The sequence below is a fragment of the Triturus cristatus genome, chromosome 4_1, assembly GCF_964204655.1.
Source record: "Triturus cristatus chromosome 4_1, aTriCri1.1, whole genome shotgun sequence".
In the NCBI taxonomy this organism is placed as follows: domain Eukaryota; kingdom Metazoa; phylum Chordata; class Amphibia; order Caudata; family Salamandridae; genus Triturus; species Triturus cristatus.
This window is the reverse complement of record NC_140585.1, coordinates 192575307-192589425: the sequence shown is the minus strand read 5'-3', so window position 1 is coordinate 192589425 and position 14119 is coordinate 192575307. Positions and strand designations below refer to the sequence as shown.

Genomic DNA, 14119 nt, shown 5'->3' with positions numbered 1-14119 from the left:
CCCTTGTTTTAATTTGCATAAATTGAAGATTATCTCCTGAAAGTCTGGCTTCAAGCAGTAAAGATATTCAAACAAATTGACGTGCTATCTCAGAGATAGGGGTGAAGAAAATGGATTACAAATCATCATATACCTTACCCTATTAATAAAGTGTTCTGTATTTTTGGGTTATATATAAGTCTCTACCTAACATCTGTATCCGCCCGGATGAACCTCAGTGGTCTGGGGTGCAGGCTTCAAACCTGTGGCTGTTTAGCGACAGAGTGGTTCAATTCCACCTTCTGGGCGGATTAATTAAATAGATCAGCTGTGTGTTTTGCTACAATAATCATAATTATAGCGTTATTTCTGATGACAGTTCCATGTGATTTATAGACAGACAAACGGAATATCACCGTTGGAATGGCAGGAGGACATAAATAGGTTGGGCTTCGCATATGACGCTGCCTCTGATTTTCGTGTGTACATGATGCTCTCATACTGATCTGCGCAATCACCCTGTGGCACACAAAGTGTGTGTGTATTTGTGTGATTCACTGCCTTTAAGGAGACAGCAATCAATGACTAAGTACCAAGCATTCCTGCCAATATTTGGAAGCAGGAGGAGGGAGATTTAGTAAAAACAAATTTGGGGATTTTATTTTTCACATTGAAGTCTGAAGATGTCACAGTTTTAGGCAGCATAATGCTAAAGTAAAGCATCTTTTTGCTTTAAAAAATCGGTGCTTTTTGCTACCAGAACCTATTGTGTTGGCATGCATAAATGAGAAAATTGCCCCTGAACTTTTTCTTCAATCTAAAAACAAGGCGTTAATACTGTACCTCGAGGTATTCCTCTGTGCACTATTCACAAAATAGCAAATTATAAATTAAAAGCAGAGTCCTCTACAACATAGCACTCTCTGCCGCCACTAAACTCTACACAACTCTACTCTTCACCACTGCACTCTACTCTGCACCACTCTACTCTATGCTGCTCTTCTGTACTCTACCCCAATGCATGTACGCCAATACACTCTATATCTCTCCACTCTACACCAATACACTTTAAACCACTCTAATCTACCGTGCACTACTGCACTCTACAACACTGAACTCTGCGACGCTCTACTCTATGACACTGCACTCTACACCACTCTATTCTACTCTGTTCTATTCCACTCAACGCCACTCCACTCTACGCCACTACAATCTACCCTGTGCCACTCCACTCAATGCCACTCTATTCTACGCCTCTGCACTCTACATCACTGCACTCTACGCCACTGCACTCTATGCCACTGCATTCAAAACCAATGCACTCTACTCCATTGCACTCTACACCAATCCACTCTGCACATCTGCACTGTACGCCACTATATTCTACTTTGCAACACTCTGCCGTTGCTCGCCTTCTTCCATTTTGACTTATTGGACTAACCAGCACACACCTGCGCATCCCAGAAACATGCCAAAACTAATCGACAGAAGAGAAGAGATGGCACAGGACCTCTTTGGCAAAGGGTTCAGTGCGGCAGCTGCCGCACCACCGAATGCACAACGTAACACTGTACTATGATCATGCTTTATCAAATTGGAAAGGGTCAAACCGGAGATTTCCCATTGAAATCAATTGAGCGCCCAAAGGCTCAAAAGCCCTCTGCATCCAGCCGCCCGGGTGGCCCTGGGAGTGAAAACTCTACACCTACCCACTTCCCCACTTGCCCTGAGTAAGTGACCAGGAGCTCAGCTCCCACAGCCGCGTGGCTTGCCAGTCAGCAGCCACCAACCAAGGCCCCCCTATCCCTCATAGGATAACATTGGGCCTAACTCTCTCTGCACCCGGCCGCCCTAGAGCCGCTGAGGGTGAACCAACTTTACCTACCTTACCCTGGGGGACCCCTGAGTCTATGCCCAGAACCTCAACTCTGCCAGTCGAGTACTTACCCTTAAACCGCAAACTCTATTTTCCTCATAGGGTAACATTGACTGGCTTTTTCCTGAAATTTCTTCAAAGTGTGGACTTTTCAAATCTTAAAATATTCACCAAAAATCAGCCGAGTAACGAAAACGAAATTACTCACCTTCTCTTAGGTGAGCTCCCTGTGCTGGATCTTGGTACCCAGCACTGACTCTGAAAAATGCTTACAACTGTACTTACCCTTAACTCAATTTTCTTCCATAGGAAACCATTGACTGTTTTTCTGTGAAATTTCTTCTAAGTGTCGATTTCTTCAATCTTTAAATATTCTTCAAAAATCGTATAATATCTTCAAACGTAATTACTTACCTGTTTTGGATAAAGATCCCAGTACTGAGTCCAGGCACCCAGTACTGGATTACAAAAGTAACTAGAAAGTACTATACCTGCAATTTGAATTTCTTGCCATAGAGAATCATTGAATGTTTTCTAGGAAATATTTTCGAAGTGTCAACTTTTGAAATAGCTACATATTACTTAAAAATCATCACTGCAATTAATTCGACTTGTATCACTTGATTCAAAGTACTGACCCAGGACTGAATCTGGGATCCAATCCTGGAATTCCAAAAGTAATCCGAAAAGTAATCTGTGACAAATAACATGAAAATTCCATTGAACTCAATGCACTGTTGTGTTTGAAATAGTGCTGCCTATTGCAACCACTTGTAACTGTTTACAAAAATCAATTGCTCATTGCAAAAGTATTTATATTCAACATCTCATTCTGAGAAAGTATATTTTAATTCCAATTGTTGGTTCTAAAATAAAACAAGCATATATGTTTTATATAAACTATTGGCCTAGAGTTCAGTTATTGAGTGTGTGAGACCATTTGCTGACTGAGTGTGTACAACAAATGCTTTACACTGTCCTCTGGTACTGCCTTACTGCTCGACCAAGCTACCACTTTAGAGAGTAAGGTTATACCTAACTTTAACCTCTCTCAGCCCCTGGGGGACTGTGGACTCTGTACACCCTGTACCTATTAAGGAACAGTATATACAGAGCCACTTTCTCACACACAGAGAAACAGATAGAATCAATGGATTGTCAGGATTTAGTGGAAAAAAATTATGCCATCATTGATAAGGTCATAGAGGAGCACTAACAATACCTCAGAGACAAAAAATGAGAAAGAGCAAGAGGGATGACCGTGATTAGCAGGATGGCGGGATTTACACGTTTGCTAAAAAGTATGATAATCCCATCAGCAACAAGGATAGAAAAAGGTGCAGGGAAGAAAGTCTAGAAACCAAATCAGCCAGTAGTATCTCTCTGGCATCAAGCGAAAGTACCACCTCCAGCACAGCACAATCAGAAATCCCTTTAGGCGAAGGTACCACCAATTTCCAAAGGGAACTGGAGAGACTACGCATAGGCGACAGGCAGACAATTATAACTTTTCAACATAATGCACAGGAGCCACAATGCTCTACAACATAGTCAAAAGCTCTGGCTAAACACATAAGGTCCAAAAGGCGAGACCTATTGGCTATGCCAATGCTTGCCTATGATTGTCTTTTAAATGCTGGAAGTTGATGACAGCCGTGTGACCGGTAACATAGAGGAAGGACTAGCAAAGTCTAATTTTTTTGGTACTTTAAATTTACAGTGGCTGATTCAGCCTAAACATGGTTGTATTGTTTCCATCACTTGCCTTTTCAGCTTTATATATTCCAATAAAAGATACAAAATGTCGAAAAGTAGACACCGTGAAATCTTTCATAGAATGCAATTTGTTTAAAACGGAAATGGCCCGTGTATTGTCATTCAACTGTCTGACAGTTAGTACCCCCCACGTCAAACGTCATTCTCTCGGCGTCCCCCCCACCGTTTCATGGGCTCACTGGCATATTAACAAATCCCCGAGTTGCTCTGCCCTGCATCCGATTTCCCAGTTCGGTTCCACCTGACGCTTAGCAAGTAACAAATTATGAGAAAAGCAATATTGTGTAAAAATAAAATACGGAAAAATAAACTGAGCTGCCAAATTAAGATGCTCGTAATACAACGTGGCTTTTTAAAATTACACACGGCCGCTTCCAAAACGTAGACCTAGAATGGACTGTGCATGTTGTGAGGGAGAGAACGCGAGCAGCGTTTTCACTGTTTCATTTCTACTTCCTTTGCCTGAGCTTGATTAACTCATGATGTGCTTATTCAAGTGTTACATCGGCTGCTCGTTTCTATTGCAAGTTGTCTTCCTCGTGGCTTTGCTTTGATCACGTTAGAAAAGCAGGAAGCAGACGGGTCTCATTTACCCAGAAACCCTTGTTTTAATTTGCATAAATTGAAGATTATCTCCTGAAAGTCTGGCTTCAAGCAGTAAAGATATTCAAACAAATTGACGTGCTATCTCAGAGATAGGGGTGAAGAAAATGGATTACAAATCATCATATACCTTACCCTATTAATAAAGTGTTCAGTATTTTTGGGTTATATATAAGTCTCTACCTAACATCTGTATCCGCCCGGATGAACCTCAGTGGTCTGGGGTGCAGGCTTCAAACCTGTGGCTGTTTAGCGACAGAGTGGTTCAATTCCACCTTCTGGACGGACTAATTAAATAGATCAGCTGTGTGTTTTGCTACAATAATCATAATTATAGCGTTATTTCTGATGACAGTTCCATGTGATTTATAGACAGACAAACGTAATATCACCGTTGGAATGGCAGGAGGACATAAATAGGTTGGGCTTCGCATATGACGCTGCCTCTGATTTTCGTGTGTACATGATGCTCTCATACTGATCTGCGCAATCACCCTGTGGCACACAAAGTGTGTGTGTATTTGTGTGATTCACTGCCTTTAAGGAGACAGCAATCAATGACTAAGTACCAAGCATTCCTGCCAATATTTGGAAGCAGGAGGAGGGAGATTTAGTAAAAACAAATTTGGGGATTTTATTTTTCACATTGAAGTCTGAAGATGTCACAGTTTTAGGCAGCATAATGCTAAAGTAAAGCATCTTTTTGCTTTAAAAAATCGGTGCTTTTTGCTACCAGAACCTATTGTGTTGGCATGCATAAATGAGAAAATTGCCACTGAACTTTTTCTTCAATCTAAAAACAAGGCGTTAATACTGTACCTCGAGGTATTCCTCTGTGCACTATTCACAAAATAGCAAATTATAAATTAAAAGCAGAGTCCTCTACAACATAGCACTCTCTGCCGCCACTAAACTCTACACAACTCTACTCTTCACCACTGCACTCTACTCTGCACCACTCTACTCTATGCTGCTCTTCTGTACTCTACCCCAATGCATGTACGCCAATACACTCTATATCTCTCCACTCTACACCAATACACTTTAAACCACTCTAATCTACCGTGCACTACTGCACTCTACAACACTGAACTCTGCGACGCTCTACTCTATGACACTGCACTCTACACCACTCTATTCTACTCTGCTCTATTCCACTCAACGCCACTCCACTCTACGCCACTACAATCTACCCTGTGCCACTCCACTCAATGCCACTCTATTCTACGCCTCTGCACTCTACATCACTGCACTCTACGCCACTGCACTCTATGCCACTGCATTCAAAACCAATGCACTCTACTCCATTGCACTCTACACCAATCCACTCTGCACATCTGCACTGTACGCCACCATATTCTACTTTGCAACACTCTGCCGTTGCTCGCCTTCTTTCATTTCGACTTATTGGACCAACCAGCACACACCTGCGCATCCCAGAAACATGCCAAAACTAATCGACAGAAGAGAAGAGATGGCACAGGACCTCTTTGGCAAAGGGTTCAGTGCGGCAGCTGCCGCACCACCGAATGCACAACGTAACACTGGACTATGATCATGCTTTATCAAATTGGAAAGGGTCAAACCGGAGATTTCCCATTGAAATCAATTGAGCGCCCAAAGGCTCAAAAGCCCTTTGCATCCAGCCGCCCGGGTGGCCCTGGCAGTGAAAACTCTACACCAACCCACTTCCCCACTTGCCCTGAGTAAGTGACCAGGAGCTCAGCTCCCACAGCCGCGTGGCTTGCCAGTCAGCAGCCACCAACCAAGGCCCCCCTATCCCTCATTGGATAACATTGGGCCTAACTCTCTCTGCACCCGGCCGCCCTAGAGCCGCTGAGGGTGAACCAACTTTACCTACCTTACCCTGGGGGACCCCTGAGTCTATGCCCAGAACCTCAACTCTGCCAGTCGAGTACTTACCCTTAAACCGCAAACTCTATTTTCCTCATAGGGTAACATTGACTGGCTTTTTCCTGAAATTTCTTCTAAGCGTGGACTTTTCAAATCTTAAAATATTCACCAAAAATCAGCCGAGTAACGAAAACGAAATTACTCACCTTCTCTTAGGTGAGCTCCCTGTGCTGGATCTTGGTACCCAGCACTGACTCTGAAAAATGCTTACAACTGTACTTACCCTTAACTCAATTTTCTTCCATAGGAAACCATTGACTGTTTTTCTGTGAAATTTCTTCAAAGTGTCGATTTCTTCAATCTTTAAATATTCTTCAAAAATCGTATAATATCTTCAAAAGTAATTACTTACCTGTTTTGGATAAAGATCCCAGTACTGAGTCCAGGCACCCAATACTGGATTACAAAAGTAACTAGAAAGTACTATACCTGCAATTTGAATTTCTTGCCATAGAGAATCATTGAATGTTTTCTAGGAAATATTTTCGAAGTGTCAACTTTTGAAATAGCTACATATTACTTAAAAATCATCACTGCAATTAATTCGACTTGTATCACTTGATTCAAAGTACTGACCCAGGACTGAATCTGGGATCCAGTCCTGGAATTCCAAAAGTAATCCGAAAAGTAATCTGTGACAAATAACATGAAAATTCCATTGAACTCAATGCACTGTTGTGTTTGAAATAGTGTTGCCTATTGCAACCACTTGTAACTGTTTACAAAAATCAATTGCTCATTGCAAAAGTATTTATATTCAACATCTCATTCTGAGAAAGTATATTTTAATTCCAATTGTTGGTTCTAAAATAAAACAAGCATATATGTTTTATATAAACTATTGGCCTAGAGTTCAGTTATTGAGTGTGTGAGACCATTTGCTGACTGAGTGTGTACAACAAATGCTTTACACTGTCCTCTGGTACTGCCTTACTACTCGACCAAGCTACCACTTTAGAGAGTAAGGTTATACCTAACTTTAACCTCTCTCAGCCCCTGGGGGACTGTGGACTCTGTACACCCTGTACCTATTAAGGAACAGTATATACAGAGCCACTTTCTCACACACAGAGAAACAGATAGAATCAATGGATTGTCAGGATTTAGTGGAAAAAAATTATGCCATCATTGATAAGGTCATAGAGGAGCACTAACAATACCTCAGAGACAAAAAATGAGAAAGAGCAAGAGGGATGACCGTGATTAGCAGGATGGCGGGATTTACACGTTTGCTAAAAAGTATGATAATCCCATCAGCAACAAGGATAGAAAAAAGTGCAGGGAAGAAAATCTAGAAACCAAATCAGCCAGTAGTATCTCTCTGGCATCAAGCGAAAGTACCACCTCCAGCACAGCTAACATAGAGGAAGGACTAGCAAAGTCTAATTTTTTTGGTACTTTAAATTTACAGTGGCTGATTCAGCCTAAACATGGTTGTATTGTTTCCATCACTTGCCTTTTCAGCTTTATATATTCCAATAAAAGATACAAAATGTCGAAAAGTAGACACCGTGAAATCTTTCATAGAATGCAATTTGTTTAAAACGGAAATGGCCCGTGTATTGTCATTCAACTGTCTGACAGTTAGTACCCCCCACGTCAAACGTCATTCTCTCGGCGTCCCGCCCACCGTTTCATGGGCTCACTGGCATATTAACAAATCCCCGAGTTGCTCTGCCCTGCATCCGATTTCCCAGTTCGGTTCCACCTGACGCTTAGCAAGTAACAAATTATGAGAAAAGCAATATTGTGTAAAAATAAAATACGGAAAAATAAACTGAGCTGCCAAATTAAGATGCTCGTAATACAACGTGGCTTTTTAAAATTACACACGGCCGCTTCCAAAACGTAGACCTAGAATGGACTGTGCATGTTGTGAGGGAGAGAACGCGAGCAGCGTTTTCACTGTTTCATTTCTACTTCCTTTGCCTGAGCTTGATTAACTCATGATGTGCTTATTCAAGTGTTGCATCGGCTGCTCGATTCTATTGCAAGTTGTCTTCCTCGTGGCTTTGCTTTGATCACGTTAGAAAAGCAGGAAGCAGACGGGTCTCATTTACCCAGAAACCCTTGTTTTAATTTGCATGAATTGAAGATTATCTTCTGAAAGTCTGGCTTCAAGCAGTAAAGATATTCAAACAAATTGACGTGCTATCTCAGAGATAGGGGTGAAGAAAATGGATTACAAATCATCTTATACCTTACCCTATTAATAAAGTGTTCTGCGGGGTGCCTGAGGGACGTGAGGAGGCGGCGGCGGACCTTTTCGTGGAAGACGTGATTGTTACCCATCTCCAGCCACGGGGGCTGAGTAAATTCTTTGCTGTGGAGAGGGCCCACAGGGTTCCCGGGGGAAGGCCTAAGGTCGGAGCCACTCCGAGACCTCTCATTGCCCGGATTTTTAATTTTCGGGACAGAGACACTATCCTGCAATCCTCCAGACTACAGGGACCGATTAGACTTGACAATATGGACATTAATTTTTATCCTGATTTCACCCCAGCGGTCCAGAAGCAGAGACTGAGCTTCCTCGGTGTCAAACGCCGTCTTCGGGACCTAAACCTCAAATACGCCATGCTTTTCCCAGCTAAGCTGCGAGTGGAGGTGGATGGTCGCACGCACTTTTTTGATCGTCCCGAAGCGGCCGGGGACTGGCTGGATACTCTGTCTGGGGATCGGGATCGGGGGGGTGGGGGGTGAGCGGCGGGGGGAGAGGGCTCGCCAGATCAGGACTGAGGGACTAATATTAGGCCTCGCTAGGGACAAAAATGATGCCACTTTTGACCATACGTCTGTTCGCTTAAGTTCCCCTCCTATGGAGGTTGTGTGGGGTCTCTTGGGGGTTCTCCCTCCTCCTCTGGGGGTCTAGTTAGTTTAACTATCTATGGGGCGACAGGCACACTGCACGTTGGGGGGCTGTTTGGGCTCATGCAGGGGTGCAGGGAGGGGGGAGTTCTGTTGGGGGGGGTGGGCAGGGATGGGGTGTTGTTCGTTATTATCACAAGGCAAACTTATTTCTGTGTTGGTTCTAAGGTGCTCTCGGGGGGACGAATGATGGTTTCTGTGTATGATGGGGGTAGGGAATTAACTTTGTTGTCTTGGAACGTTAATGGACTGGGGGACAGGATCAAACGAGGTGTGGTCCTGCAGTTTTTGAAGCGACTCTCGCCCGATGTAGTCTTTCTGCAGGAGACACACCTTATTGGCAATTCCTTCTGTGCCATGAATCGGCGTGGCTACCGCCTCGTGGCCCACTCGGGCTTCACGTCAGGCTCAAGGGGTGTGGGTATCATGGTAAAGAACTCGCTCCCGTTAGAAATTGATGAGGTGCTCCACGATGATAGGGGACGTTACACTGTCTTGGTGGGGAGAATGGAGGGCAAAGTGGTTGTCTTTGTGTCAGTGTACGTCCCACCGGGGCTGCAGTCGACCACCTTTGCGGACCTGGGGCGCCTCCTCCTTGGCCTTCCGGGGGGGCTTCTGGTGGTGGGGGGGGATTTCAATGCGGTGGTTTCTGGGACTGTGGATCGTCACCCCCCTAGGGACCTCCCCCGGGCACAGGCGTGGCTATCCGGCCTCTTGGATACACTGGGATTGGTGGACTGCTGGCGCTTAAAACATCCCACGCAGCTGCAGTACACTTTCCACTCGGGGGCCCATGGTAGTCTCTCGCGGCTTGATTATGTCCTTGTCCCGGCGGCCTATGTCGGGAGGGTGGGGGAGGTGCGCCATTTGGCACGGGGTATCTCGGACCACTCCCCGCTCCTGTTACATTTCGATGTCTTTCCGAGGGGTGAGGGCAGGGTGGTCCCAATCAATTCCTGGTACCTGCGCGACTCTACCATTTGCGCTGACTTGATTAAATCCCTCCAGCGATATTTTGATGAGAATGTGGGGTCAGTGCCTTCGGCTATCTCCATGTGGGAGGCCTTCAAGACAGTACTCAGAGGGGAGGCCCTGTCCCTTATTTCCCACGCCCGGAGGCGCGAGCGGGAGGAGGTGACCCGGGTGGAGGCTGAAATAGCCGAGTTGGAGGGTAATCTAGAAGATGGGGTGATGGATGCTGCACTACATGTCCTCCAACTCAAACAAGCGGCTTATAGGGCCCTCGTCACGGAGGCGGCCAGGGGCCTTAGTAGAGAGCAACAGGGGCGACTGTATGATGTGGGTGATAAGGCTGGTAAACTGATAGCGTGGTTGGACAAAAGGGAGAGAGCGAATCGTGTGGTGTCGCTGATTGAGAAAACGAATGGTGTGTGTGTAACTGAGCCAGAAGAAATTGTCTCCTGTTTCGCGGATTATTTCCGCGAGGTGTATTCCCCGGTCTCTTCTTGCTCTGAAGAGGATTCCCGTGCCCTGCTCAGGGATATCGCGCTGCCGTCCCTTTCCGGGGAGGACAGGGTGTCGCTGGACGCCGCTCCCACCTCCGACGAAATCGCCCTCGCCATACGCTCGGTCGCTTCTGGCAAGGCCATGGGCCCGAATGGTATCCCTATCGAGTTGTATAAGTTACGACCGGATACACTGGCGCCCCACCTCCGCGCAATGTTCCTGGCGGCCCACTCGCTGGGCTCCCTCCCGCTTGACCAGCGTCTGGCTACAATCGTGGTGATCCACAAGGAAGGGAGACCTCGGGACCGGGTTACTTCCTATCGGCATATCTCACTACTGAATGCGGAGCCCAAAATTCTCGCCAAGGTACTGGCCAATCGGCTGGTCGGTGTGGTGGGAGATCTGGTTCATCAGGACCAGTCCGGCTTTATTCCCCATCGCAACACAGCCCTTAACCTGCGGCGTTTGCATGGGGTGCTCGCGCACGTCCCATTTATACGGGAACCGGCCATTTTGGCGTCCTTGGACGCCACCATGGCGTTTGATACGCTTGAGTGGCCATACATCTGGGCGATGCTTGCGAAGTTTGGATTTGGCCCAGGATTCATCAGCTGGGTCAAATTGTTGTATTCGGGCCCATTGGCGCAGGTGGTGGTGAACGGAAGAGTATCGGCCCCGTTTGAGCTGGGCCGGGGCACGCGACAGGGCTGTCCCTTATCGCCGCTTCTTTTTGCGCTTGCCTTGGAGCCCCTGGCGGAGTGGCTGCGGTGGGAGCCTTCCATCCGTGGTCTCCGTTGGACCCCCGAGTATGAGGACCGCGTATCCCTATACGCTGATGACATCCTTCTGTACCTAGCCTCCCCACGTAAATCACTTATAGTGCTGGTTGATGTTTTACATTCATTTGGTCGTAACTCCGGTCTCGTCATCAACTGGGCTAAATCGTGCGTGTATGTTCTCTCTGGGGAGGCTCCTATTCTCCCGCGGGGCTGTCCGATCCAGATCGCCCCGCAGGGATTTCGGTACCTGGGTGTCTTCATTACTCTGGACCCGGAGGCCCGGTATGAACGGAACCTGCTTCCCCCCCTCCAGCGCCTGCAGGTAGATGTCGCACGCTGGCGGCGCCTGCCGCTTTCGCCGCTCGCCCGGGCGGCATTGTTCAAGATGATGTCTCTGCCGCGTTTCCTGTACGCTTTGCAGAACACTATGGACTTAGTCCCGGCGCGCTACTTCCGTGAGGTGGAGAGTCTGCAACGCCGCCTGTTCTGGGACGGGAGGCCGCGTATTGCCCTGGCGAAGTTGACGCTCCCATGGTATGACGGGGGGTTGCCCTCCCGGATATTAAACGGTACTATTGGGCCTCCCAGCTAGCTGCAATTAATCATGGCCTATACGGGCCCGCCTTAAACCCGGCATTCGAAATGGACAAGATGCTCCTGCCAGGTGGCGACTACAATCGAGCGCTCTATTCTAGCGCGCCCGACGCTCGTCTGACGGGCCCCACGCGTGTCATGGTGCAAGTGTGGCACGCGGCCAATGCAGCTATGGGGTGGAAGGACCGTTTGACCCGGGCGTCACCACTATACGCGTCTGAGCGGTTAGGCTCCCTGTGGACCTCTAAGGGCTTTGAGAAGTGGGACATAATAGGTATCAGTAAAGTGGGGGATCTCTGGACGAGGGGAGGATTTAAAACGTTCGATATGCTGCAGACGGAATTTCAGTTGCAGGGCAGTGAATACTTTCGGTATTTGCAGGTCCGTCATGCGCTGGGCTCCGTCTTCTCGGACGTTGCCTCCATCCCGGAATATTCCCCCCTGGAGGATAGAATGCTGGATGGGCACGTCCCGGACAGCACGATCTCACTGATATACAAAAAGCTGATAAACGACCGCTCGGGCCTGTTGACTGCCCTTCGTGCGGCTTGGGTTGCCGACGGGCTGGAGTTGAACGACGAGGACTGGACCTCCGCGGTGGCGTCCCCGAAGGAGGTGGCCATACCGGCTCGCCTTCGCTTCGTCCAGCTCAAGATACTCCACCGGGTCTACATGACGGGGCCAAAGCTTCTGCGTATGGACTATGCTGGAGATGGGTTGTGTAAGCGTGGATGTGGTGCTTTGGGGACCTTTCTGCATATTTTGTGGGAGTGCCCGGAGGTGGAGGGGTTCTGGCGTGGTGTACATGAGGTGCTGCGACTGGTTACGCATGTGGCGCTGTTGCCTGAAGCGAGGAGATGCCTGTTGAATGTGTGGGAACCGACTGATTATTCGGCGCCGCAGACGTGGTGGGTGACTCTGGGATATATGATAGCCAGGCGTGATATTGCTCAACTGTGGGGATCCCAGAGGCCCCCGACGGTCTCGGCCTGGAAAGAACACATGGACTGGTGCATGTTTCGAGAAAAGGTGGTGTATGTGGCGAGGGGTAAGCCTGGGACATGGGTGAAAGTATGGGGCCCCTGGAACGCCTACCGCGGGGGTATCTGTGCACCACCGTTGCTGCCTGATACCTCGCCAGCCCCATCCCCTTAGCCGACTCATTCCCCCGCTGCCGGGCATTGGGTTCCCCCAGTCCTCGCTCTGCTCTCTTCCCCCTCTTTAGACTTCTGTGGATAGTTGGGATCCCCCCTCTAGGGGAGCACGTGCTGCTATTTCCGATTGTGGGTTGCCTTGTGGGTGTGGTTTTCTTGTTGTTCTTAATTTAAAATGAAACCGTATAGCGGGGTCTGGATGATGTGGCTTTTGACGTTGTTACCTCCTGAGCATGCTCCTCCGCAACACCGCGTGTTCCATAAATGTATGTCGTATGTTCCTGTCATTGCTAGCGGCCGGCCGGAAGGTTGTAGGCCCATACTTGTATACTCTTGAGACTTGTAATAAATGGTTTCAAAAAAAATAAAAAAATAAAAATAAAATAAAGTGTTCTGTATTTTTGGGTTATATATAAGTCTCTACCTAACATCTGTATCTGCTTGGATGAACCTCAGTGGTCTGGGGTGCAGGCTTCAAACCTGTAGCTGTTTAGCGACAGAGTGGTTCAATTCCACCTTCTGGGCGGACTAATTAAATAGATCAGCTGTGTGTTTTGCTACAATAATCATAATTATAGCGTTATTTCTGATGACAGTTCCATGTGATTTATAGACAGACAAACGGAATATCACCGTTGGAATGGCAGGAGGACATAAATAGGTTGGGCTTCGCATATGACGCTGCCTCTGATTTTCGTGTGTACATGATGCTCTCATACTGATCTGCGCAATCACCCTGTGGCACACAAAGTGTGTGTGTATTTGTGTGATTCACTGCCTTTAAGGAGACAGCAATCATTGACTAAGTACCAAGCATTCCTGCCAATATTTGGAAGCAGGAGGAGGGAGATTTAGTAAAAACAAATTTGGGGATTTTATTTTTCACATTGAAGTCTGAAGAGGTCACAGTTTTAGGCAGCATAATGCTAAAGTAAAGCATCTTTTTGCTTTAAAAAATCGGTGCTTTTTGCTACCAAAACCTATTGTGTTGGCATGCATAAATGAGAAAATTGCCCCTGAACTTTTTCTTCAATCTAAAAACAGGGCGTTAATACTGTACCTCGAGGTATTCCTCTGTGCACTATTCACAAAATAGCAAATTATAAATTAAA

At 46.9% G+C, this 14119-nt stretch overlaps 3 non-coding genes across 3 annotated transcripts; all 3 read left to right on the top strand.

The window, feature by feature from the left end:
• Positions 1–201: 201 nt before the first annotated feature.
• TRNASTOP-UCA (transfer RNA opal suppressor (anticodon UCA)) lies at positions 202–288 on the top strand. The gene has a single exon. It is a non-coding gene; the product is annotated as a tRNA-Sec (tRNA).
• A 4144-nt stretch (positions 289–4432) lies between these two features.
• Positions 4433–4519, top strand: TRNASTOP-UCA (transfer RNA opal suppressor (anticodon UCA)). The gene has a single exon. It is a non-coding gene; the product is annotated as a tRNA-Sec (tRNA).
• Positions 4520–13446: 8927 nt separating this feature from the next.
• Positions 13447–13533, top strand: TRNASTOP-UCA (transfer RNA opal suppressor (anticodon UCA)). The gene has a single exon. It is a non-coding gene; the product is annotated as a tRNA-Sec (tRNA).
• Positions 13534–14119: the final 586 nt, after the last annotated feature.